The sequence below is a fragment of the Heterocephalus glaber genome, unplaced genomic scaffold, assembly GCF_053883595.1.
Source record: "Heterocephalus glaber isolate CG9 unplaced genomic scaffold, H.glaber_assembly_v1.0 deba00001538, whole genome shotgun sequence".
Taxonomy (NCBI): Eukaryota; Metazoa; Chordata; class Mammalia; order Rodentia; family Bathyergidae; genus Heterocephalus; species Heterocephalus glaber.
Window position 1 is genome coordinate 40,406,096 of NW_028258333.1, and position 23,939 is coordinate 40,430,034.

The window sequence follows — 23,939 nt, forward strand, 5'->3', positions numbered from 1 at the left end:
CTCCCCATCCCCTTCCTCCCCCCCCTCCCACCCCTGCCGCTCCAGCTGCCGCCTCTCCCCAAGTCTTACCCTTTTTAAACCCTCCCTCTCTGACAGCAGCTCACTGGTTTTCTCCAGCTCCCCTAAGAATAAAGGGCCTACAAAACCCCAGGGTAGATAGTGCACTGCTTCGCAATACGTTGCTTTACATACATTAATCTGAATTGTCATTTATGGTTGAGCAGGGTCCAGTGTTTCTCCTGAAAGAAATGGAAAAGTCTTTGGAGAGAGAGAGAGAGGGAGAGGGAGGGGGAGGGGGAGGGGGAGGGAGAGAGAGAGCCAGGCTGTGGCAGGATGAAACATGCAGAGAGGTACTGGGTCATTTTGGTTTGTCATGAAAAGAGCACAGCGATGCTGTGTAGCAGTATATTTGACTCTGTGATGGGCTGAGAAATGATTCCCCCAAATATACCCTGTCCTAGACCCTGGAACTTGGGGATATTACTTCATGTGGAAACATGATCTTTGCATATACCGTTAAGAATTTTGAGATTGGGAGATTTTCCTGGATTATCCAAGTGAGTTCTAAATGCAATTCTGTGCTGATTGCAGGAGGGCAGAGGGAGATGTGAGACACAGAACAGCAAGCAGTATAGTCACAGATAGAGACCTGAGCAATGTTGTCACAAAGCAAGAAGTGCTAGAAGCCACAGGAACCTAGAAAAGGATTCTCTCCGACAGCCTCTGGAGCAATGCAACCCTGATGACACCTGAGCTTGCCCCAGTGATAATGAGTTTGACCATCTGGACTCCAAAACTGGGAGATAATAAATTCTTCTACCTACACAACCAAGTTTATGGTGATTAGTTACAGTGGTCACAAGAAATTAATACATGGACTACTTTTACTTTTGGCTTCCAGAATATTCAACATTATATGATTTGCTGTGTGTCTTTTTTTATAGTCAACTCTGTTTCCCCACATCTTTTAGGAAAACAACCTAATGTGAAGTGGCCAACTTTCTCCCCTGCGATTAGGTGCGTTAGCTTGTTGCCAAGTAATACAGAATGTGCTTAGTGGGCAGCCCTCTTAACAAATAATCTGGATGGCCTCTGACCTTTCATATCTCGACAACTTGTGATGTTTGTGACATGCCAGTCTTAATCAGGTTCCCTAGAAGCAATAGCTTAAGACAGGGATTCTTGCTCAATAACTGATTGGGGGTTGCTTAGACAGGGGAAACCTAAGCCAGATACAGTCCCAGCCAGAAACTAAGGTTTGTCTGTTTCTATGGAAAGATTTCATCTCACAAAGTTAACTTCACCTTGAAGCAAAGAGGCCAAGCTTTTCATGCACAGTCAATAATGCAGAGCCTCGGAGGCAGGGTCAGGGTGGGAATGAAAAGTTAGGGGTGGGCCAAAGATTATGACCTCCCAGCCATACAATAACTGGTTCCATAGGCTTCTTATAAAAATAATTAAAGAATACCACACATGACAAGCATTGTATGAACAACTAACTGTTAATATTGTTTGCATTAATAATCAATTTGTAACAATTAACCACTAGAATGTATTGTCAGGACAAATTTAGATTAATTCCAATGCATTTGCCAAATGACAGTGAACAAATATTGTTACCAACTCTGAGTTTGAATTCTGGGTTCCTTTACCCCGTGGCACAGCATGGCATCTTAGAAAATCTCAATCATGTTGCAAAAACAAACATGACTCAGTAGAGTAACAGAGCAAGGATACTGAGCTGAGAATGTTTTCAAAAAGCCATTACTTAAGGGTAGAAGGAATCACGTGTCTTCTCAGGCACTTGGAGTGACTTTTCCATGCAGGTAAAATCTACAAATGGAACAGGGGGTTCCGGAAGTTGCTAGCCACACGAAATCGTCATCTGAGCCAAGAATGAAGGCATGACTCAAACATAACCTACATGAACATGGGGCTGATTTCTTTGTTCTTTGAATAGGAAAGGTGAAACAGCAGTGTATCCAAAGAGGTGTAAATTTCAGCCTTGGGGAGAAATGTGTGACCTTTAAAAACTAGATTTTAATCATTTAAGTCCAATTCTTCTGAGAAAAAACTTGAATCTCAGAAAATGCCTGGTGAGTTTTCCCAACATTTTCAAAACATGCTGGACTGTTGCTGCATTTGCTGCAGTCAGCTGGGAACAGAGACCCGGGACAGTGAAGAATGAAAACCATATGGTCACAGAATGGCTGGCCAGTGCCCCCAGAATGCAATAACCAGATTCTTGAATTCTCTTGCTTGGTAAAAGACAAATGACCCAGGTTTTCTGGTACACACCTGGGATCCCAGGTACCCTGCAGGCTGAGGGTAGCCTGAACAATTTAGACTGTCTCAAACTAAAGAAGGAGGGCCTGGTGATGTAGCTCAGTAGTAAAGCACCCCTGGACTCAATCTCTAATACCACAAAAAAAGGTAAATAAAAGACCAAGAGACAGAGATGGAGAAGGAGTGAAAGAGGGACAGATAATGACTGGAATAGCATTGCAGACTCTTTTTCAACGAACACTTAAAGACAACAAAGTATCAAAAAAAATCATTTGCTATAACCATTATTTTCTAAATAAAAGTCATTTGAATACCAAAAAGAAGAAAGTATATAATGCAAGAAAAGAAGTCTTTTAAGTTCAGTGGATTTACTTGTGGAGAAAACTCATTACACTACGCTTAAGTTTTCATTTTGCCTTAACTCATCACTCAGAGTGTTCTGACAGCCACAGTTTAAGACCTTTTGTTCTCCATCTTCCTACCCTTGTCATACAAGTTGAAAGGAATTGGGCTTCTCTGGCACAGCTTAAGTCAAAAACAAACTAAACACTTGTGCCATATATAGGCTATCAAAAGTCATGGAAACTTTAAATCAATCATTCCCAATTCCAGTTTTTTGGATACCCTCAGAAATTTCTAATTATTGATGAGGTTGCCAGGGGAGGCTTAATAACCTATGAGCTAATTGAAGTTTAATTTTTATTGTAAAAATTGTGTTTGTTTCATTTCACACTTTTAAAAATACAGATGAAAGCAGTGTTTATTCAACATTTATAGAGTGCCTGACCCCACGTCAGGTGCTGTGCTGAAATATGAGGATACATGCATGCAATTTTTTCTAGTTTTTCAAGTTAAGGTATTATTTACGTATCATACAATGTAGTCCTTTTCACTGCACAATTCTAGAAGTTTTTTTGTTTTTTGATTTTGAGTTTTTGAGACAGGGTCTTGCTATGTAGTTCAGGGTGGCCTTGAGCTCACTATGTAGCCCAGGCTGGCTTCGAACTCTGGATGATCCTCCTGCCTCAGCCTCCTGGGATTATTGGCATGCGTCACCATACCTGGCTCAGAAGTTTTGCTTAGACATAAATTATGTAACCACCACCACAATTCCACTACCTCAAAAATTCTTCTCCCTTGTAGTTGATCCATTGTGTACCTCCAGCTATTGGAAACCACTGTTTTCTGGTGTTTTTTCTCTAAAAAGCCTTGAGTTTGGCTAACTACAACTTCCTAATTACAGTGACACTTATAATTATTTACACAATAATGTTTTAGTTTCCATACTAGTGGAATCATGTGAGTTTGGCTTCTTTGCCCAGCATTCTTCTATTATTTGAATCAATAGTTTCTTTCCTTCCTTCCTTCCTTCCTTCCTTTTCTTCCTTCCTTCCTTCCACTGAATATACCATAGAATCAGTAGTTGCTTCCACTGAGTACACCATGGTTTGCTTTTCTGTTCACTGGCTTAGGCACACTTAGGTTGTCTGAAGGAGTAAAGAGATTATAAACAAAGCTCTCATCAGTATTTGTATTCAGGTTATTGTGTGAAATGCCAAGTTTTCATTCCTCTTGGGTAAATGTTTAGGAGTGGTGTATCTGAGTCTTAAGGTCATTATATGTTTAACTTTGTAAGAAATTTCCTAACTGCTTTCCAAAATGACTGTATCATTTTGCCTTCTCAACAGCAGTGTTTGAAAGTTGTAGTTGCTCTGTATCTCTACCACCACTTGGTATTGTTAATAACTTGTTTTTGAAATGTGTAGTGCCGGGGATTTAGCTCAGTGGTTCCGGCCCCTGCCCTGCAAGTGCAAGGACCCGAGTTCGATCCCCAGTACCAAAAAAAAAACAAACCCAAGAAAGAAATGTGTGTGACTCTCTCTTTGTATGGAGAAGACCAGGGGGGGTGGCGCATAGTGGAGGAAAACTGTTCAGGCCATGGCAGCCAAGAAGCAGAGAGAGAGGGGCGGAGCCAGGGAGGGAGATGCACCCTTCCAGGTCACATCTTGTGGACCAACCGTTTTCTCTCAGCCCAACCTTCTGACAGCACACTCAGCCACTCTCCTCAGTGGACAAATCCAAAGATGAGTACAGTATGGCAGACCCAGGCATACAATATGTAATCTTTGTGTCCATTTTTTTTAACTTAGCATAATGCTTTTGAGGTTCAGGTGTGTTACAACATATATTGGTACTTCTCTGTATGACAGAATACTATCTATGGTTCATGTTTATACTATATTTTATTTATCCATTGATCAGTTGGTGGATATTTGGGGTGTTTCAGTCTTTTTTTATTAATTTTATTGGTACCTTTTAGGTATACAATATAATGACATTCATCATTGGAAATTTGTACCTTTTATAATCTCTCTTGGATCTTATTTTTTCCCCATTACCCTGCCCTGCCTTCAACCCCTCCACTCTTCCCTATTTACAAAGACTTTGTTTCTATTTTATCCTTTACTCATATTAATTTCATTCCCTGCTTTCCTTTCCCCAACCTCTCACATATTCCCTTCCCTTTTGGACTTTTTCTTCCTATTTCACATTATCTACCATGCCCTTTGATCCTTATTTACACTTTCAGTTTCTCACACCAGAGAAACAATTTGGTATTTATACATGTCTGTCCTAATTTATTTCACTTAAGAGTATCACCTGAATATGCATCCATTTAGCTACAAATATCTCTAATTTTTCATTCTTTATGGCTGAGTAGTACTCCATTCTAATTTTTTTAATTTTTTTTTTTGGTACTGGGAATCGAACTCGGGACCTTGTGCTTGCAAGGCAGGTGCCAGAACCACTGAGCTAAATCCCCGGCCCTCCATTCTATATTTTAAAAACCACATTTTCTTTATCCAATCTCCAGTTGATGGGCAATTGAGTTGTTTCTAACTTTTAGCTATTATAAACTGTGCCACTATGAACATGAGTGCATATATATCACTGTGCTATGATTCTTTTAATTCTTTTGGGAAGATGCCCAGTAGGGGAATAGCTGGGTTAAATGGGACCTCTAATCCTACTTGTTTGCGGTATCTCCATACTGATTTCCAAAGTTGTTGCACCAGTCTGCACTCCCACCAACAGTGGAGTAGGGTTCCTTTTACCTCATAGGCCCACCAGCATTTGTTATTGATTGATTTCATGATAGCAGCCATTCTTTCTGGGGTGAGGTAGAATCTCAGCATTGGTTGTTTTTATTTGCATCTGTCAAATGACCAGTGATATTGAACATTTTTTTAATATATTTATTTGCTATTTCTACTTTGAGAAATGTCTGTTCATTTCAGATGCCCATTTTCGGATTGGGTTTTTAAATTTGGGAGGTCTGATTTAAAAAACTTTATATATATTCTAATTTTTAAAAATATATTTTTAATTTTTTAAAATCTTATATGTATTCTAGATAGTAGACCACATCTGAGGAACATCTGGTAAAAATTTTTTCCCACATTGTGGGTTGTCTTTCCAAACTGCTGGTGGTTTCTCTTGCTGTGCAGAAGCATTTTAATAAAAAGAGATACCACTTGTTGATTATTTGCGCTAGTTCACATGCAACTGAGGTTTTGTGCATGAAATCTTTTCCTAAACCAATGTCTTCAAAAGTTCTGCCTAACCTCTCTTCCAGCTGGTTTAGTGTTTCTGTTATAATATTCAGATCTTTAATCCATTTCAATTTTAGTTTAGTGCATGGTGAGAGATGTACATCTAATTTTAATCTTTGGCAAATTGAAACCCAATTTTTCCAGCACTATTTATTAAACAAGCTTTTCTCCAGTGAGGGTGTTTGGCTCCTTTGTCCAAGATGAGGTGGCTGTGTGTGTCTGGAGCTGTTTCTGCATCTTCTAATCTGTTCCACTGGTCCTTGGGTCTGTTTCTTTGCCAGTACCATGCTGTTTTTATCACAGTAATTTTGTAGTATAGTTTCAAGTTGGGGATTGTGATATCCCCTACCTTGTCTTTGTTGCCTAGAATTGCTTTTCCTATTCTAGGCCTCTTCTTGTTCCAAATGAATTTTTGAATCATTTTCTCAAGGTCTGTGAAGTATGCTGTTGGAATTTCAATTGGAACTGCATTGAATCTATGTAGCAGTTTTGGAAATATGGCCATTTTCACTATATTGGTTCTTCCTACCCAGGAGCAAAGGATGACTTTTCATTTTCTGATATGCTCTTCCATCTCTTTTTTCAGAGTGCTATAGTTTTCAGAGTAGATGTCTTTGATTTCTTTCATTAGGTTGATTCCTAGGTTATTTTTTTTGGATGCTATTGTGAAGGGAGATGTTTCTCCAGTTCCTCTTTAGTGAGTCTGTTGTTCATGTAGAAGAAAGCTATTGATTTTTGTATGTTCACCTTGTATCCAGATATTTTACTGAATTTGGTTATTAAGTCTAGAAGACTTTTGGTGGAGTTCTTGGGGTCTTCTATATACAGTATCATGTTGTCTGCAAGTAATAACATTTTAACGTCTTCATTTCCTACCTTTAATACTTTTATTTCTTTTTCTTCTCTAATTGCTGTGGCTAATGTTTCCAAAACTATATTGAACAGGAGTGGTGATAGTGGACATCCTTGTCTTGTTCCTGATTTTAGTGTAAAGGATTTCAGTTTTTGACCATTTAGTATGATATTGGCTGTTGGTTTTTCATAGATGGCTTTTATCAGATTGAGATAGAGACTGTATATTCCAATTTTCTGTAGGTTTTTATCATGAATGTGTGTTGGATTTTGTCAAACACTTTTTCTGCATCGATTGAGATGATCATATGGTTTTTGTCCTTGGCTCTATTAATATAGTGTATTACATTTATTGATTTGCATATGTTGAACCATCCCTGCATCCCTGGGATGAATCCCACTTGGTCAGAGTGTACGATCTCCTTGATGATCTTCTGCATTCTGTTTGCCAGTATCTTATTAAAGATTTTTGCATCTATGTTCATTAGTGAGATTGGCCTATAGTTGGGTCTTTTTCAGTTGGGTCTTTCTCCACTTTTGGGATCAAAGTAATGCTTGCTTCCAAGAATGAATTTGGGAGTATTGCTTCCCTTTCAATTTCATTGAAGAGTTTAAACAGTAATGACAATAGTTCTTCTCTGAATGTCTTGTAGAATTCAGCAGTGAAGCCATCAGGACCTGGGCTTTTCTTAGTTGGTAAATTTTCTTAGTTGGTACATTTTCAATTCATTGATATTGGGTTGCTTAGAATTTTTAGTTCTTCTTTGTTCAACTTTGGTAATTCATATGTATCTAGGAATCTATCCATTTCTTCTGTGTTTTACATCTTATTGGCATATAGGTTCTCAAAGTAAGTATTGATGATCCTCTCGATTTCTGCTGGGTCTGTTGTAGTTTCACCCTTTTCATTCTTATTGCATGTATTTGGGTCTTTTTTTTCCTTTTTTGATAAGGTTGGCTAAGGGTTTGTCAATTTTGCTTATTTTTTCAAAGAGCCTACTCTTTGCTTCATTGATTTTTTTGTATTGTTCTCTTAGTCTCTATTGCACTGATTTCTGCTCTGATCTTTATAATTTCCTCATTTGTATGAGCTTTGGATTTGTCCTGCTCTTCTTTATCTAGAAGCTTGAGGTTCAGCATCAGGTTGTTTATTTAGCTCATTCTGTTTTCATAATATGAGTATTCACTGCTATGAATTTCCCTCCTAAGACTGCTTTCATTGTGTTCCATAGATTCCAATATGTTGTACTGACATTGTCATTTAATTGTAGAAACTTTCTGATGTCTTCTTTAATTTTCTCTGTGACCAATTGATTATTCAGAAGTATGTTGTTCAATTTCCATGTGCCTATGAAATTCTTGAAGTTTCTTTTTCTATTGATCTCCAATATCATCGCACTACGGTCTGATAATATACAGGGGATAGCTTCAATTCCTTTGTACTTATTTAAACATATTCTATGAGCCAATATGTCATCTATTTTGAAGAATGACCCGTGTGCAGCTGAAAAGAATGTATATTCTGATTTTCTGGGGTGGAACACATTTGTTAAGTCCATTTGTTCGAGAGTTGGATTGAGCTCTAATATTTTGTTGTTCATTTTTGGTCTAGTTGACCTATCTATTTGTGACAGTAGGGTATTGAGGCCCCCCACTATATTGTATTAGTGCTTATTTGATTTTTCATTCCCTTAGTACTTGTTTTATATAGTTGGGTGCACTAGTATTTGGTGCATATATATTTATGATTGTCATCTCTTCCTCTTGGATTGTTCCCTTTATAAGGATGTAGTGTTCTTCTTTGTCTCTCTTAATTAGTGTTGGTTTGAAATCCATTTGATCTGCAAATAAGGTAGCTATTTCCTCTTTTTTTCAGGTTCCTGTCTCATGGAGTATTGTTTTCCACCCTTTAACTTTCAGTCTATGAGTTTCCTTTTGAATAAAGTGTGTTTCTTGTATGCAGCATATTGTTGAATCTTGGCTTCTTGACCCATTCTGCCAGTCTGTTTCTTTTGATTGGTGAATTGAGACCATTAACATTGGTGGTTATAACTGATATGTATTGACTTATCCTTGTCATGACTTTTTCTTTTTTGTTGGATTATCCCCCTTTACATTTAATTTCTTGTCATGCCTGATGGATTCATTCTGCTTTGCTTCCTGGGGTTGTGATCCTCATTGTCTTTTCCTAGGATATTGTTTAAAGCTTTTTGGAGTGCTGGTTGGTAAGCATGAAGTTCATTGGGTGCTCTTTGTCATGAAAGCATATTATTTCTCCATCAATTCTGAAAGAAAGTTTTGCAGGGTACATCAATCTTGGTGGGAGGTTGTTTTCTTTTAGGACTAGAAATGCTTCACTCCAGGCTCTTCTTGCCTTGAGGGTTTGAGGGTCGGCTGTGATTCTGATGGACTTTCCTTTGTATGTGATTTGTTTCTTTTCTCTAACTGTTTGTAGAATTTTATTCTTCTGTTGGGTTTCTGGAATCTTAACTATTATGTCTTGGTATAGACTTTTTTTAATCATGGCTAGTTGGACTTCTATATGTCTCACTTAACTGCATGTCAAGTTCTTTTCCCCTGCTTAGGAAGTTTTCTGCCATTACTTCTGTGAACATTTTTTTTATGTCATTTGCACTTTCTCCTGTTTCTGCATTGACTCTGATCAGTCTTATGTTGTTCTTCTTTGCATCATCTAGCATCTGCTGGATTGATTTCTTGTGGTTCCTTTGTATTTTTAAGAAAGTTTTTCCTTTCCTGGCCACTAATTGCAATCCTGTATTCTAGATCTGATATTCTCTCCTTACATTGGCTTATTGTGCTGCATAAACTATCAATAGAGTTTTTAATCTCCTGGAAATCTGTTTGCATCTGTTTTATGGATTCCATTTGTTTCCTATGATGAGAGTCCATCATGTTCCTCTGCTCCTCTAATTTTTATCTGTGTCTTCTCTAGAGTTATTAATCATGTCTTGCATTATGGACACAATCTTTGTTGTTATCCGAGAAATTATTTCTGAATTCATTTTTTTCCAGATCCTCTTTCATTGCCAGTTCAGGGAGTCCAGGTTGTTCAGTATCAGATTTTTCCATTTTATTGCCCTTTGGGTTTGCCTTAGCTTATCTGGATGTCTGTTTTTGAGACTTCTTTATGTGTCTTCTCATTTCAACAGATGCAGCTTGGTGCACCTTTGTTGAGGTGACTTTTTGCTTGCCCAGTTGTCTTCAATACTCAGCAAGTCATTGAAAGGCCTTTTCTCTGCTGCTTACCACAATGCCAATTCCTGAGTTCAGAATGGTGGCCTTCTGCATACCTGTGCTGCCCTGTTGTCTGGGCAGGGCTCTCACTGGGCCCTGTGCACACTTGGGATGATATCTGGGCATGCACATGACTGGGGCCTGCCCCCTGAGTAGCTGTTTTCTGGGAAAGCCTTTGGCTGGGGACTGTGCACCTGAGTCACTGGTGTCTGAGTGAGCTTCTGGCTGGGGTCTGCATGCACTTACCAATGGTATCTGGGTGGGCCTCTGGCTGTTGCTTGTGCTCCTGTGCAGCACTTTTTCAGGCAGGCCTTTAGCTGGGGCCTGTGTGCTCAAGCTGCTGGAGTCTGGGCAGGGCCCTGCCTGGGACCTGAGTGCACCCATGAAGCTCTGGTCCACAGGGGCTTCTCACTGAGATCTCTGTTTCCATCTTTTGTGAATAATATTGTAATAAACCTCTCTGTACAAATTTTTGTTTGAATATCTGTTTTCAGTTACTCTGAGCATAATGCATTTCTGAATCATATACTTGTTTAAGTTTTTTTGTGGTACTAGGGGTTAAATCCAGGGCCTTCATACTGAGCTATATATCCCTAGCCTCTTTTACAGTTTTTAAAAATATTGAGACAGGGTCTCACTATATTGCAAGTTGCTCAGGCTAGTGTGGAATTTGTAATCTTCCTGTCTCAGCCTCCCAGAGTGCTGGGATTACAGATGTGAGCCATCTAATTGAGCTTTTGTTGAACTCTTTGAGGTACTGCCAAGCTGTTTTCTATAACAATTGAAACATTTCACATTCCCACCAGCAATATATGAGGTTTCCAATTTTCTCACATCTTCAACACTTGTTATTTTGTTTTTTTAATTAAATAAAATTATTATTTGAGCCATCCCAGTGGGTGTTAAGTTTTTATTTTCATTTTCCAAATGATTGACAAATTAAAATATATTTTCATGCGCTTGTCGGTCACTTGTACATTTTCACTGGAGATTTTAAGTCCTTTCCCTGGAAACAATTTAAGGGTCCTTAAATGCACAAATGGAAAGTCCCTGGAAAGAGAATTTCTTAAAAAACTGGAAAGCTTTATTCAATGGAAATGGACAGCATTGAGAGAGAGAAGGACAGAGAGCCATGTAAAATATTCAAGGTATGATTTGATGAATTATAATTTCCAGCCACTGGATCACTGCCCAAGCCTCAAAGGTACCTGTCCAAGAAGTTTGGAGAATTAATATTCTAACTGGAATTATTGACAAGATGGAAGGAGAGGCCTGAAGAACAAGTACAGGTTGAGACCAGTCTGAGCTATACTCATGTCTGAGGAGAGCGTATCTGTCAGTGCGGATTACCCAACTCAAGTGGGAGAAGGTGGGCAAGGTATATTTAAACACAGAGGATGGATATTATGATGTAGAATTTATTGGTTTGACATATTTTCATTATAGAGCACCCAAAATACAAAATCTAGAGGCATATGATTGAAAGCAAATGTATGCATCAGAACACGACACTTAATCTAGCAAGAGGTACTGAGAAAGAAAGGAACCTGCTTGGGAAACACAGTAAGTTCTAGACCAATTGAAGAGTCCCCAAAATAAAAAGAAAGCAGAATCAGAGAATGAGAATAATGCACTGGGTGCATAAATCAGGACTGCAGCCAAACATTGCACAGAAAATAATAAAGATTTGGAATCTCCAAAGGCAAAGAGAGACAGAGCCTGGAGACACCTGGTAGAAGACATAGCTGGTTTCTAAGCACCAAGAATGTTTTCAGAATATTAAGAGCAGTCTTGCTAAGAATCTGTTGAAAGAGATTCTCTTTTGTATGTTTTTTGGCCTGGTAGTCTGGCTATAAATCTGTACATATGATAATCAACTTTATAAGGACTTAAAAGATAAATAAATGAATCTGATGTTGGCAAAAAAAGGGGAAGAGGGGAGGGAAAAAAGAATTGAGTTGTGTTATGTACATGTACCAATTCCCCACAATAAATGTAATCATTATGTACTGCAAACATATACTAATAAAACATTTTTTTAAATTAAAAAAAGAGAGATTCTCCAGATACAGCAAGTATGAGGAGGCAGGTTATCAGACCTAAGCAATTTTATATCAAGAGGCCATGTAAAAAAAGATATTTAGCAAAGAACAGAAAACATCTTCCATATAAGAGTTAGTAAGAAATGAGACAGATTCCCATCTTTACTCAGCATGGGGCAGGGAAGAGGTCATCAGAGAGAGGACAGGGACACTGGGTTCACAGAGGAAATGGAAATGAAGAAATTTTTATTATGCTTGATAGGAAAGAGGAGAAATTCAAATAAGAAGTAGTGGCTAAGGCTACCTTTCTTGAACATGCCTGAAATCTCAAGAAAGCAGCAATGTCCTAAAAGAGATTTTTAGAGAGAAGAAAGTATACAGAGATGGATTTTATCTCTAACATCAGGTAATGCATGGTGTCAATGGGATTTTTTCCCCCTGTGGACTTAAGATTATAGTCATGTACTCCAGAAAACTGTCACTGATTGACCAGCATCCTAACAAGACTAAAAGAAAAAAATCTTTTAGTCTTCACTGCATCACTCAGAAACCACTGGGATCCTGACTAAAACTGAGCAGCAAGAGAAATTGGTTAGGATGATTTTGGAGTTAAGAATTTTGAACTTTGGACTTTCAACTCATAAAAAGGACAGGTGAGTTTGGTTTTGGACTTGAACTTCTCCAGAATTTGCTAATCTGCTGAGATTAATTCTCAAAATAAAGGCATATCTCCAGGGTTAGCACTTTTGTGTTAGAGTAATCTCATTCACTTTATACCAGTATGTTCCTCTGAGGCTATAATGGACAAAGCAATGAGACATCACAGATTATGAAAGAAGAGTGCAGGTGAATTCCAATGCTGTAGAGCACAGCCTTGGATTTACTTAACATGCTAGCCTTAGATCTTTCCATAGGCAGACTCTACGCTGCCCGTGAGTGGCTTCAGAAAACTCCTAAAGTTAGCTGTGTTGTAGTGAGGATGCATCTGAAAAGGTGTGGGTGAGATTTCCTTGGTATGCTTTTGATCACCTCCCCTGAGAGAGAGCCACATCTCTGGTCAGTTATATACTATAGTTAAGTCCAACGAGTTAAGCCAATGGGAAACAGAGACATAGGAAGCTGAAAAGCTTCTTTTACACTCTTAATAGTTCCTTTCAAGCAAAGAAAAATCATAAGCATTGTCATTCTCACCTGACACTTGGTCTCTCCAATCATTTATTCCTACCTCTTTCCTAAAAAGATGAAGCAACTTACTTGAATAGCAAATATGGGAAAAAATAACCCAGCTCACTTCAGCCCCACCAGCCTCCCCCCCGCCACTTCGGCAGTAGAAATTGAACTCAGGCCTTTGCACTGAGGCTATATCCCCAGACATACATACATTCATTCGTGTGTGTGTTTGTGTGTGTGTGTGTGCATTTCTTTGTTTGAGACAAGCTCATATTAAGTCACTCAGATACCCAAGCTGGGCTCAAATTTTCTCTGCTCTCACCTCGGCCTTCCAGAGTTTTGGTGAGGCAGGAGATTAAGGCATGGGCCTGGGGCAACTGGACGTGACCTGTCAATTGCAGACACTTGTTAACCCTGGGAGCAGAGCAGCGGCTCCTGAGCCCTGCACCTGATACCAATCAGGGAATACTGTCTTCAGTTCTTTTAGCGCAGGAACTTCACGAGATCAGGTGGAGCCCTGCACCTGCTAGCAATTTCTAGTATGAGATCAAGCAGGTTTTTGATAGGACGGCTTAGATCTGACCTCAGAAAGAGGCTATAAAAGATGGAGGCCATTACGCACCTGCTTGCTGTGTTCCATGGGCCTTACTTCTTTTCCTGCTCCAAGTGGCCCACACGCACTCTGCAGAGCACTTCTTTTAGAGTACTTTTTCTTCTAGAATGTTTCTTTTGCATTTCATTTTCATCTTCTTTTGCCCTATATAAATGTTAAACTTTCATGTTCACCACCTGTTCCATCTAATTCTTTTGAACAGGACAGTAGGCATCTGGAAAGGACCCACTGCTCACTACAACACCCAGTGACATCAGGATTACAGGTATGCTCGTGGCTTACCAGGCTTCCTTTTGGAAGTGAGCTGAGCAGAGTTTGTCTCCAGTCCTCCAGACTGTTAATCTTATACATATTTGTGTAGTTGTAATTGATTTACGTGGTCGCAATTTGTTCATTATCTAGCAGATGCCACAAAGACCCTCAAACAGAGTGAGAAAGGAGATGTTGCATTTCATTTTCATATGACTTTTGGAGGAATGGACATCTGGTCCTTGAAGCCTAGAGTGTGCAAATAATATATTTTATTCACTTATAACCTGATTGGCTGATAGCAGAGGCAGAGAGGCTTCTGCCAACTGTTGTCCCTATGGTCCTGGACATTCACATAGATATTTTCTTTGTCTTTCAACTTGGAAATCACCATTATTCTCATGAGCGGGACAATCTCATTGCTGCTTTGTTTCTTTTAGAACAGGAAGATAGTCCAATTAGATAAGGCCATCCAAGTTCTGTAATCAGTTAGAATTCCTCTTAATACGGTATAAAACCTAAACATTTGACATTCTGCCAAGCCAGAATTATTTGCGAGTTACAATAACAGATTTTAATGTTTGAGCTTTTGAGTGAAGAAAAATATAATAGGGTAATATAACTTTTTCCTTGTTAAATTCATCAACAACCTGGCTGGGGGAAAGGGAATAGCTATCAGCTATATTTCATTTGTTTTGTTTTTTGTTTTTTTTTAGACAAGGTCTCACTATGTAGCCCAGGCTGGCCTTGAACTTAGTGATTCACCTGCCTCAGCCTCCCGAGTGCTGGGATTAAAGGCATGTGCCACCATGCCCAGTCTATATGTCATTTTGAGATGTGCTCAGGTGCATATATTGATGGCCATAGCTAAAGGAGATTCTTTGGAGCATTTCCTCCTCTTTTATCTAAAGTCTTCCTCTTCCTTCCCTCTGCTAACCTCAAATTTCCTCATGAGAACTTTGTTGCCCACCTTGAATCTTCTGGCTATAATAACAATGTAATGTATTGTCAAGCTGGAATGTTGGATATGAAAGAGGAAATGAGTGTGAACTTTCTAGGTAAACCTGGTCACCATATTTATGACAGTTCCTCAGTGACCTTTCTGTCTTTATGGCTTGTTTCCTGAATGTCAATTAATTGTTAATAATCCTCTCAAGTACAAGTTCTAAGTCAAATCTTTCTGGTTGAAAATAAATCATTTAAGCTTAAGAAAATAAAAAGAGGCCCTTATGGAACCAGGGATTTGGAAAACATTGAGAACCAAAGATGTATACCAGTCTGTGGTCTTTGTATTCTCTCTGCTCCTCTGTTTGAGTCTTTCCTTTCTCTCTGGCCACAAATAATGGAATTTGTGAGAAACTGCAGGGTGCTAGCTCCTGGGCTCCTAATGAGGATTCCTTAGAAGATGTCTCATGTACACTAGCCATGTGGTGTTTAGTTCTCATAGTCACTGTGTAAGAGGTTTGTTTTCACTATTCACTGACTTCTGTTTTACAGTGTGGTTTCTTCATGGCACTGCTCCTTGCCAGGGGTCATCTAGAAAGGTGTGTGGCACAGGAAAGCACAGGTGCTCAGCATTCCTCATTCCCAACAATGAATGGGCCAATCCCCTGCCTCTCCCCACCCCTATGGCAATACTGAGAGATGATGAGACCCAGGGAGCTGCCTGTGGAGCCTGGATGGCTGACATGTGTAGGTGCCTGGGTTAAGAAAGGCCTAGTGCTCTGGTATGCTCAGATTCTGTCAGCAGAGTGTGATGTCAGATCAGTACCTTCAGCAATTGTGGATAGGAAAATAAAAAACTGTATTGGAAAAGCAATTTCTGTTGTTGCATGCCTTTAACCGCTAGCTAAGCCAGATGTCAATAAGAAACATTTGTGGTTCTGGCCACATTACATGTGAGCTAATATTTTTTTTTTAATGGAATAATGGTGCTAAAATAGATGTCACTCTTGTACTCTCAGGACATACTGTCCTTCAGAAAGTAAATGTTAAAATTTCCCAACTAAGGTGAGCATCCTGTGCATGCTGACAAGGCATCGAGTTTTAAATATAGCCTATTTTGATCCCTGAGATATTTCAACCAATCTTATCAAAGCATTTTTCAAATGTCAGCCTCTTCTGTCACCTGCTTTTCATTGACTTTCTAATCTGTTGTTTCCCACACTCATTTTTAAGGGATATTTGGTCTGTGAACCCCAAGAACTTCCAAAATCTAGACCAGGTTCTGCAATTTCTTCCTCAATAGGATGAGTTTGGCTTTTCCTGGCATAGATTGTTGACCAGAGGAGGCACTACTAAGCTGGTCCTATAGGGGAACCTGAAGGTCAGCTGCTAGCTCCCCTCTCTACCTCCAGGCACACTGTGGCCTTTGTCTCCTCTGAGCTGTGACTCAGCCTTGTGGCTTAGGCTGGATGAGTGGAATCTTGGCTCCTCTCCTTAAGCTGATGCCTTGGAGAATACATCAGGCTGCTCCCATCTAGTATCAGAAGGTGGTATAGGGCAAGGTATACACTGACATTGCCTGGTGTTATCTAATAGCTTTCCTGAATGATGAAGGAACAAGAAATCCTGAAGTGCAAAAATAAAACTCATCAGCATCATTGAACTTCACAGCAGAATAGCACCTCTTCCTCTTCATTATTAATGAAGCCCAAAGAGCCTGTAATTTCAACCCAGGAAGCACCAAGAGTAGCTGTAGTAAACCGTCTTTGCCTTTTGAACTCTAAAGATTGCCACCTTCCAATGCTGGCAGCTGCTGGTGCACATCTGGCCTATGGTTCAGGTGTAAGCCTGCCGTGGTTGTGGGCAGGAGCTGAGGGTGCCAGGCTTGGAAGGGTGGCAGGTCATGGCCCATTTTCCTAGGCAGAATTCAGGGTAAGAACCACAAACAGATTTGCATAGGATTTTCTGGAATGTAATCGTGACTGTCTTTCTCTTCCCACACAGATGAACATTTCTATTTTCTGGGAAAACTGAAATAAACTGTTTTTCTCTTTATCTTCTGAACTCATGTCATTTGAACACCAATTTTAATAATTGGTATTCTATGGTTCATTGAACAATTGAGGTATTTTGACCTCTTTTAAAATGAGATAGTTGAAAATAAAGAGCATGGTGCATATTCATAATTACTTCAATTAAAGTTGTTTTTCAATTTCCAGTCATTTTCTCCAAGTCAGACATCAAAAGCTTTTTTAAAAAAGTTGCTATAGTTTAAAATGTCTAATATTAAGTGAATGGTCTGTGAATGGTCTGGAAGGGTCAAACCCATAAGAAGATATCCGGTTGTTGCTGCCCAGTTGGCTCATTACGTAGTAGTTAGAGCTAGGTGTGAAGCTGGAGTACCTACATAAGACATAAATATATTTATGTGTACAAATCCCGTCAAAAACATGTCATCCCTCTCTGAAAGGACCCTTCTCAGCCTCCAGCAGAGAATCCTCTGTCTTCCCTGTCTTGAAGACACGTTGAATCACCCACATTTTGCTGGTTGCATCTTCTCCTGAGCAACAATAAGATGACTTGATGTTGGGCTACAATCTAGCCTGACAGCGGAGTTTTTCTCTGAGTAAAGTGGGATTTTTATTTATAATTCTTCTATTTTTATTCACAATCTTGGCATAAACAGCACTAGTAATCTAAGATATGCAGAGAAGTAACTTGGCATTTATCAGAATCTCTCTCCCTTATTTTCAGAGTTGACCTTGGGAAAACCATGATTTAGTTTCTCTTCTTTGGAAGTAAAATTGGCCAGATTATTTTGGACCAAGGCAGTATAGGAATTACGGAAATTAAAATCTAAATGTCTGTATTCCCATAAATTTTTTTAAATGATATTTTACATATGCTTTAAACTATTTGGGAAGTTTTGTTTGCTCTAAAATGCAGTTCAGAAAAGGTGCATTTGGAACAAATGATGTCTTTGACATCACTGAGCTTCTCTGAAAACAAAGTTCCTCTGGGATCTAAGTGTGGTGTTTGGTTTTGAGTCTCTCCTGTGATACGTTTAATCTTCCCTAATTAGGAAAATTTAGCAAGATTTAAAAGCAACTGTGTTCCTCCTTGGTGGATCCAGTCCATTGGTAAATAAGGGAACTTCAGAGCAGGCTCTTGTGTTTCTGTGGGTAATGGGATCCCACCCAGACAGGTTCCTAGGTTCTTGTGTGCAACAAAAAACAGAATTGGACATGGTAGGCGACGGTGAGAAAAAACAGCAGTTTTAACCAGATGACACTGCCCTCAGAATGAGCAGACTCTTAGGGCTGGGGATTTGGCTCAGTGGTTTTGCCGCCTGCTGTGCAAGCACAAGGACTCGAGTTTGATCCCCGGTACCAAAAAAAAAAAAAAGAATGAGCAGGCTCCTAGCAGCAGAAAGGAAAATGGCATGAGCACTGAATGCATTGGGTCTAAGAATTTAAAATGTTATGCTGGGACTAGGGGATGACCTATTGAGTCTTCCAAAGCATGATTGACAGAGTGCTAAGTTATGTCAGCTCTATCTACTGCACATGTCCTTTCCCATAATTCACTGTTACAATTGGATGATGATATGCAGTCCATATACACAAACATTTGATGAATTCCAAGTAAAGAAAGGTTCATGTAGGTCATGTGGGCAGGTCTGGCATGCATGTGTCCTGGTTTGGGTTTTCAGAATCTTCCAATGGGTCTTTGTTTTTCTTATCTCTGGCTCTGAGTAGTAGGCCTTAGGACAAAGATCATGGAGTTGGCCCTGGGGCATTGCCCAGGTTCAGGTGAGTGGAGGGGAGTAGTCCCATAGTGCCAATTGTACTGTCTATGTCACTTGTACTTCACAAAAGATCAAAATCAGTGGAAAGATGGGGGTGGAGAGGGGAAGGTCAGATAGACCTGGGACCTGAGACTGCTTCTCCTGCTTAGCATGTCACAGCACCACATTTTGGAGAAGGGTTTTCTGAGTTTCAGCACTCACATGTAAGCTCATCAGAGTGCTTGAGAGAAAGTCTGTTTCTTGGGTGTGAACTCATTCAGCTTTGTGCAGAGCATTCCATATGCTGAGGGTGAGATCTGGGTTTGGGGACACTTTGCATCCACGACTGTTCTCTTTCATCAAACTCTCCCCATCTCCCTCACTGCTCTGCTGTGTCAAAGCAGTAGTTTAGAACCACAGATTCTGAGCTGAGCCTTTTAGTTTGAAGTTTGACAAACTTGGCAGGAAGTGTAGGACTGGAATGATCTTGAAGTCTGAGGTAAATTTGGCTTCTAAGTAAGTATGGGAGAAAAAAATTCACTTGAGAGACTTTACCCCCTTGGAGCTTTCATAAGGTGCTAAAAGCATGACTTCTCAATGATTCATTTTTATTGCCTGCAGATGAAATTAAATACAATTAAAATAGGATATTTTGAAGAAATCTGTGTTGACAGCTTAGCCTGGTAGCTTTATGCCAACTACAGTTAGCATCAGTTTGGATCACTAGAGACATAAAAACCAGCCTAAATCTGGGTTCTTGGAGTCACTCTGTGTCCAGGGTGTAGGAAGGCAGGGAGTTAGGGGCCTCAACCTCCAGTAGTACAATTGGCAGACCCATTACTTAGTGCCATAGCTGCTCTGGGAAGGGATGGGCAATTTGTCTCTACCAGATTTGGATTCTTCTATTGCTTCCTCCTCCTCCTGCCGAACTGGACCCTCATCACTGCCTCCTTCCATGTAGTCTGTAATAGAGCTCAATTTTTAGTGTTATGAGGGATAAAAGATTTTCAGTTTTGGGGGAGTGAATGGGGGCCCAGATCACCACTTAAGTGGTTAAGTATTTTTCCCCACCCCCTTTCCACAGGGAGACTGCTCAACTTTTCTGTGCTGCCTTTCTTCTGAAGATAAAAAGTTAGTGTCCAGAAGCAGGATCCTGAAAAGCAGAATCGAGAAGACGACTTTAGGTATGAAAGACTAGATCTAATAAACACAGAACTAAAAAGCCAGAAGGGACAGAGGAAAGAGCCTGAGGGATTCAATGTTATGATAAAAATCTTTTCTGCCTGTCCTTTTACCACCTTGTTTTAGAGTTGGGGAAAGATTGTTTGCAAGGCTTTGCTTGAATTTTTATTTCTATTGAGATGAATTCTAAGGATTATTACATTTATAGTAGATCATGGTTTTGGCTTAGCCTTTTGTATTTGGCCTCAACAGACCAGCCCAAACCAGAATGGAGTCACCCATGCTAGGTGCCAGATGATCAAACTGAACTCTGATATGAGATAATTTTCCAAAAATATAGGAGATTTGCTGCAACCAGTTAAGAGGCCCAGTTTACACAGAAGTCTCTCATTTTAATGCTATAAGAAAAGTAACTGAAAGAACCAAGCAATGTTTTTATTTCTGTATTTCTCAGTCTTTTTCTATCTATAAACCCAATCTTCACTGCTCAGAAGTGTTTTGCTTACCAAAACACTCATTCTTTTTCAGAGAATGAGATAATTGCCCAGTTCATGCAATTAAAAGCCAATGGGATATACAACTAAATTTGTTGTAATTTTGTCTTTTGACAGGATGGAGTAAAAAGGGTCAGGTTTACTTTGGTTCTGTCCAAATCTTAGCATAAACTGAGAGCTAGCCAAGTGCAAACAAGGTTTGGCCAGATGGGCTGAGACTGGAAATGGGCAGAGGATTCCAGAAGGGCATGTACGGTGAGGCACCTCTGACACATTTTGCCTTTGCTTGGTTCCACCCGGACTGCCCCTCTGATCTCCTTGTTTTTGGCCTTTGGAGTGCCCTTGCTGCGTCAAAGGAGTACCCAGGCAGCTGCCACCAGGGAGTGGAGCAATTGGCAGCTGGGTCCTGGGCAGAGGTCCAACTGCTTTCACTGCCAACACTCTGGCTCTACCCACCCTGCCAACCTACTAGGAAGTCAAGGGCAGACCCTCCTTTTCCTCCCCAGTTCCCCCACCAGGGTTCTAGGATTGACCTTGTGTAGAGTTCCCAGACAGAAGTACTGCCAGCTTCTCTCCTGAAGCCAATTGTAGCCCAAGAGTTCCATGGTGCTCTTCCAGGCTAGCAGGCATGGATGGAGAAAATCTGGGTAGAGAAAGTTGGCTCTTCATTGCCCATTTGGCTCTCTCCAAAAAAGATTTATAACTAGGGAGTTCACTGCTTCTGTGGTACTTTAGAGAACAGTTCCTTGCTTGGCAGAGGAAGAGAAACTTTTGTGGAAAGTACCTGTCATTCATGTTTCTGGCAGACTTACAAGTATTTTTACGTTATAAATGTAGTTCTGACTGACCACTCACTTTCCAAATGGAGGCGGTATTTGTAAGGTCACTGCTTGAAGTATGTGCCAATTGTCAGGCAAATGTAATGGGGCTCAGACAAAGAGCAAAGGGCCATCAGTTCTTCCTTTTGAGAAGTGGAGAGGTGAGGAGATGGACTCTCTTTGACAGCCCTGATCCTACCCCAGTAATATACCCCCCACCTTCAGGAGCAAATGCTTTCCCTCAGGACCTAAGAGGAACTGGGAGATGCTAAGGTAAATTGATTTCAAATATTATGAATTAAATCTGCCTCCCCACCCAAATATTGAAGTCCTAACCCCTAACATCTCAGTATGTAACCTTATGTTTGGAAATGGGTTTTCTTCTCCCCCTCCTTTCTTTTATATGTAATTAAGGTGAGATTGTACTGGAGTAGGGAGGTCCATTGTTTCAACATTACTGATGTCCTTAAAGGGAGGAGAAGGCCATAGGAAGAGGCAGAGATACACAGGAAGGAGGTGGCAACATCTCAGGTGGAAGCAGAGAAAAGTGATGCTTCTATAAACTAAAGAATGCTGCTGATTGCCAAGAACTACCAGAAGCTAGGAAGGAGCAAGGAAGGATCTTCCACTAGAACCTTAGAAATAGCGTATCTTAATTTCAGATTTTTATATTTCAGAATTTAAAAGGAATACATGTTTGCTATTGTAAGCCACCCCATTCTTGGTACTTTGTTACAGCAGCCCTAGAAAATTAATATACCACTAAGTGATGTCTTGATAGTTGTCAACCTGAGGTTAACAAGTGGTGACCCCAATCAAACTTCCATTAGAAGCACCAGGGCAGGGCTTGCACTGAAGGAAAATGCTTTTGATTTCTATCTAAAGATGCTTCTCTGCCATTGGTCCTTAGAGGATTGGTAGTCCTTTCGTTCATATCAAACAAGCCAGAAGTATCAATATTTGTCATTTACTCCAATAATAGTGCTTACTCCTTGAGTTTTTGCCCTGTGGTTTAAATTATTGGACAAAATAATATGTGGGAGTAAAAACCCAATGATTTCCATTTGGTTTTAAGAGGAAAAGTCTTATCATTCCAGAAGGGAAAACCTGGTAAGAGCATGGGGAACTGGTTGTATCATCTTTAGGCTTGACTCACCCACCTCTGATTGTTGTTTGATGCTGAATTGACAAAACCTTAGCTTTTAGCCATAGCAGTAAGCTCCCCAAGAAACCTTGAGCTGTCCATGAAAAAAGTCAATTTGACATCACTTTGGAGATTAAATGGAGCGGAAGCCTGGAGAGGGTGACAAGGTAGAGACTGTAATCTAGGAATGGGAACTTCTTACTTGAGAGTAGTTTGCAGAGAAACAATTTAAAGATAAGGAGAAAAAGAGGGGTTTAATGTCTATGGCTAAATTCTGCATCTGGACAGGGCCCAGGTAAGGTTATGTGCCTTGTTTCATCCAGGGATGGGTAGGTTTCTTCAATAGATTTAAGAGCATATAGGTACACAGCACATTCCAGGTATCTTATAAAATCAAATACTATTTAAAAGAGGACAATTAAAGCTAAAGGACAAGAAAGCGATTATATGAGACAAAAGGAGAGAGGATCCCAAGCTCTAGCATAAAAGGAATGTGAACAACTAGAAACCAAAGCCAAAACAGAAATGATCATTTAGTTTTAACTGTATAAAATACAATCTCATATGGACACAAACATTTTCCTGGAAGTGAGTCAGAGAAGGTTTTTAATCCCATTAATTTATGAAGATGATTCTTATGCAGAAGTGATTTTACACACATATACATGTTTGTGATATATATCTTCCTCTAGATATGTGTGTGTATATGTATATTTATGTGTGTATATATATTTATGTGTATATATACATATACACACATGTATATAGCAAGAGAGAGATCATATAAAATTTCTTCAAAACTTCCTGAACTGAAATAAGGTCCAAAGTTTGTGAATTGATTCTCTTATTTCTATGACTGTTATTCTATTTTTAAGAAATACAGTGTATGTGATTAGAAGCCAGTTAAAACATAGGCATGATTTTACAAGCAACATATTCTCTTTTATCCACCATCAAGTCTTTGAGCCAGAGAAGCAGCTATGGGTGGTAAATGAAGACAATCATTTCCATGGTCTTACACAGCAAGAAACATCGATGATAACCTTTAATCCTCCAGGGGTGTAATTATCCTGTGAAAATCCCAGCTAGTAGAGAAGTCTCCTTGCTATTATTAGCTTTCTTTCAGGTTAGAATGTCAGTATATACTGAAAGTCATTCACTGAAAATTACTGGTTTCTCTATCAGTGTTTGAAATCTGAGCTCCGTAGTGATTAATTTGGTCCTTGAAGTAGGTGAGGGTTTGGCTCTCTTAGTGCAAAGCTTGGTGCTTAGTAAATCAACATACGGCTCCTTTTTGTACTTTATGTGTGTGCCCAGAAAACAGCAGTACTACTAAGATTCTCGGTTCAAGACATTGTCTCATTGACTTTTTTCCTTTAAGAGATTCAAAGATTCTTAATGCTATTTCTTTTTAAACTTCATAATCATTGATGTGAGTGCTGCCCTATTATCTGGGCAAAAGAAAGCCCTGTCATTATATCAATTGGT

General features: G+C 39.6%; 1 long non-coding RNA gene across 2 annotated transcripts in view; it reads left to right on the forward strand.

The window, feature by feature from the left end:
- Positions 1 to 13,830: 13,830 nt before the first annotated feature.
- LOC110350086 (uncharacterized) overlaps positions 13,831 to 23,939 on the forward strand; it is a 45,489-nt gene continuing 35,380 nt past the window's right edge. Inside the window, exons 1-3 of one of the 2 annotated variants that reach the window (XR_015442293.1) lie at positions 13,831 to 13,922; positions 14,035 to 14,097; positions 19,898 to 19,997. This is a non-coding gene — a long non-coding RNA (uncharacterized LOC110350086). Of the gene's footprint in view, positions 14,098 to 19,897; positions 19,998 to 23,939 lie in introns of both variants that reach the window. The other variant, XR_015442292.1, reaches the window with a different exon arrangement.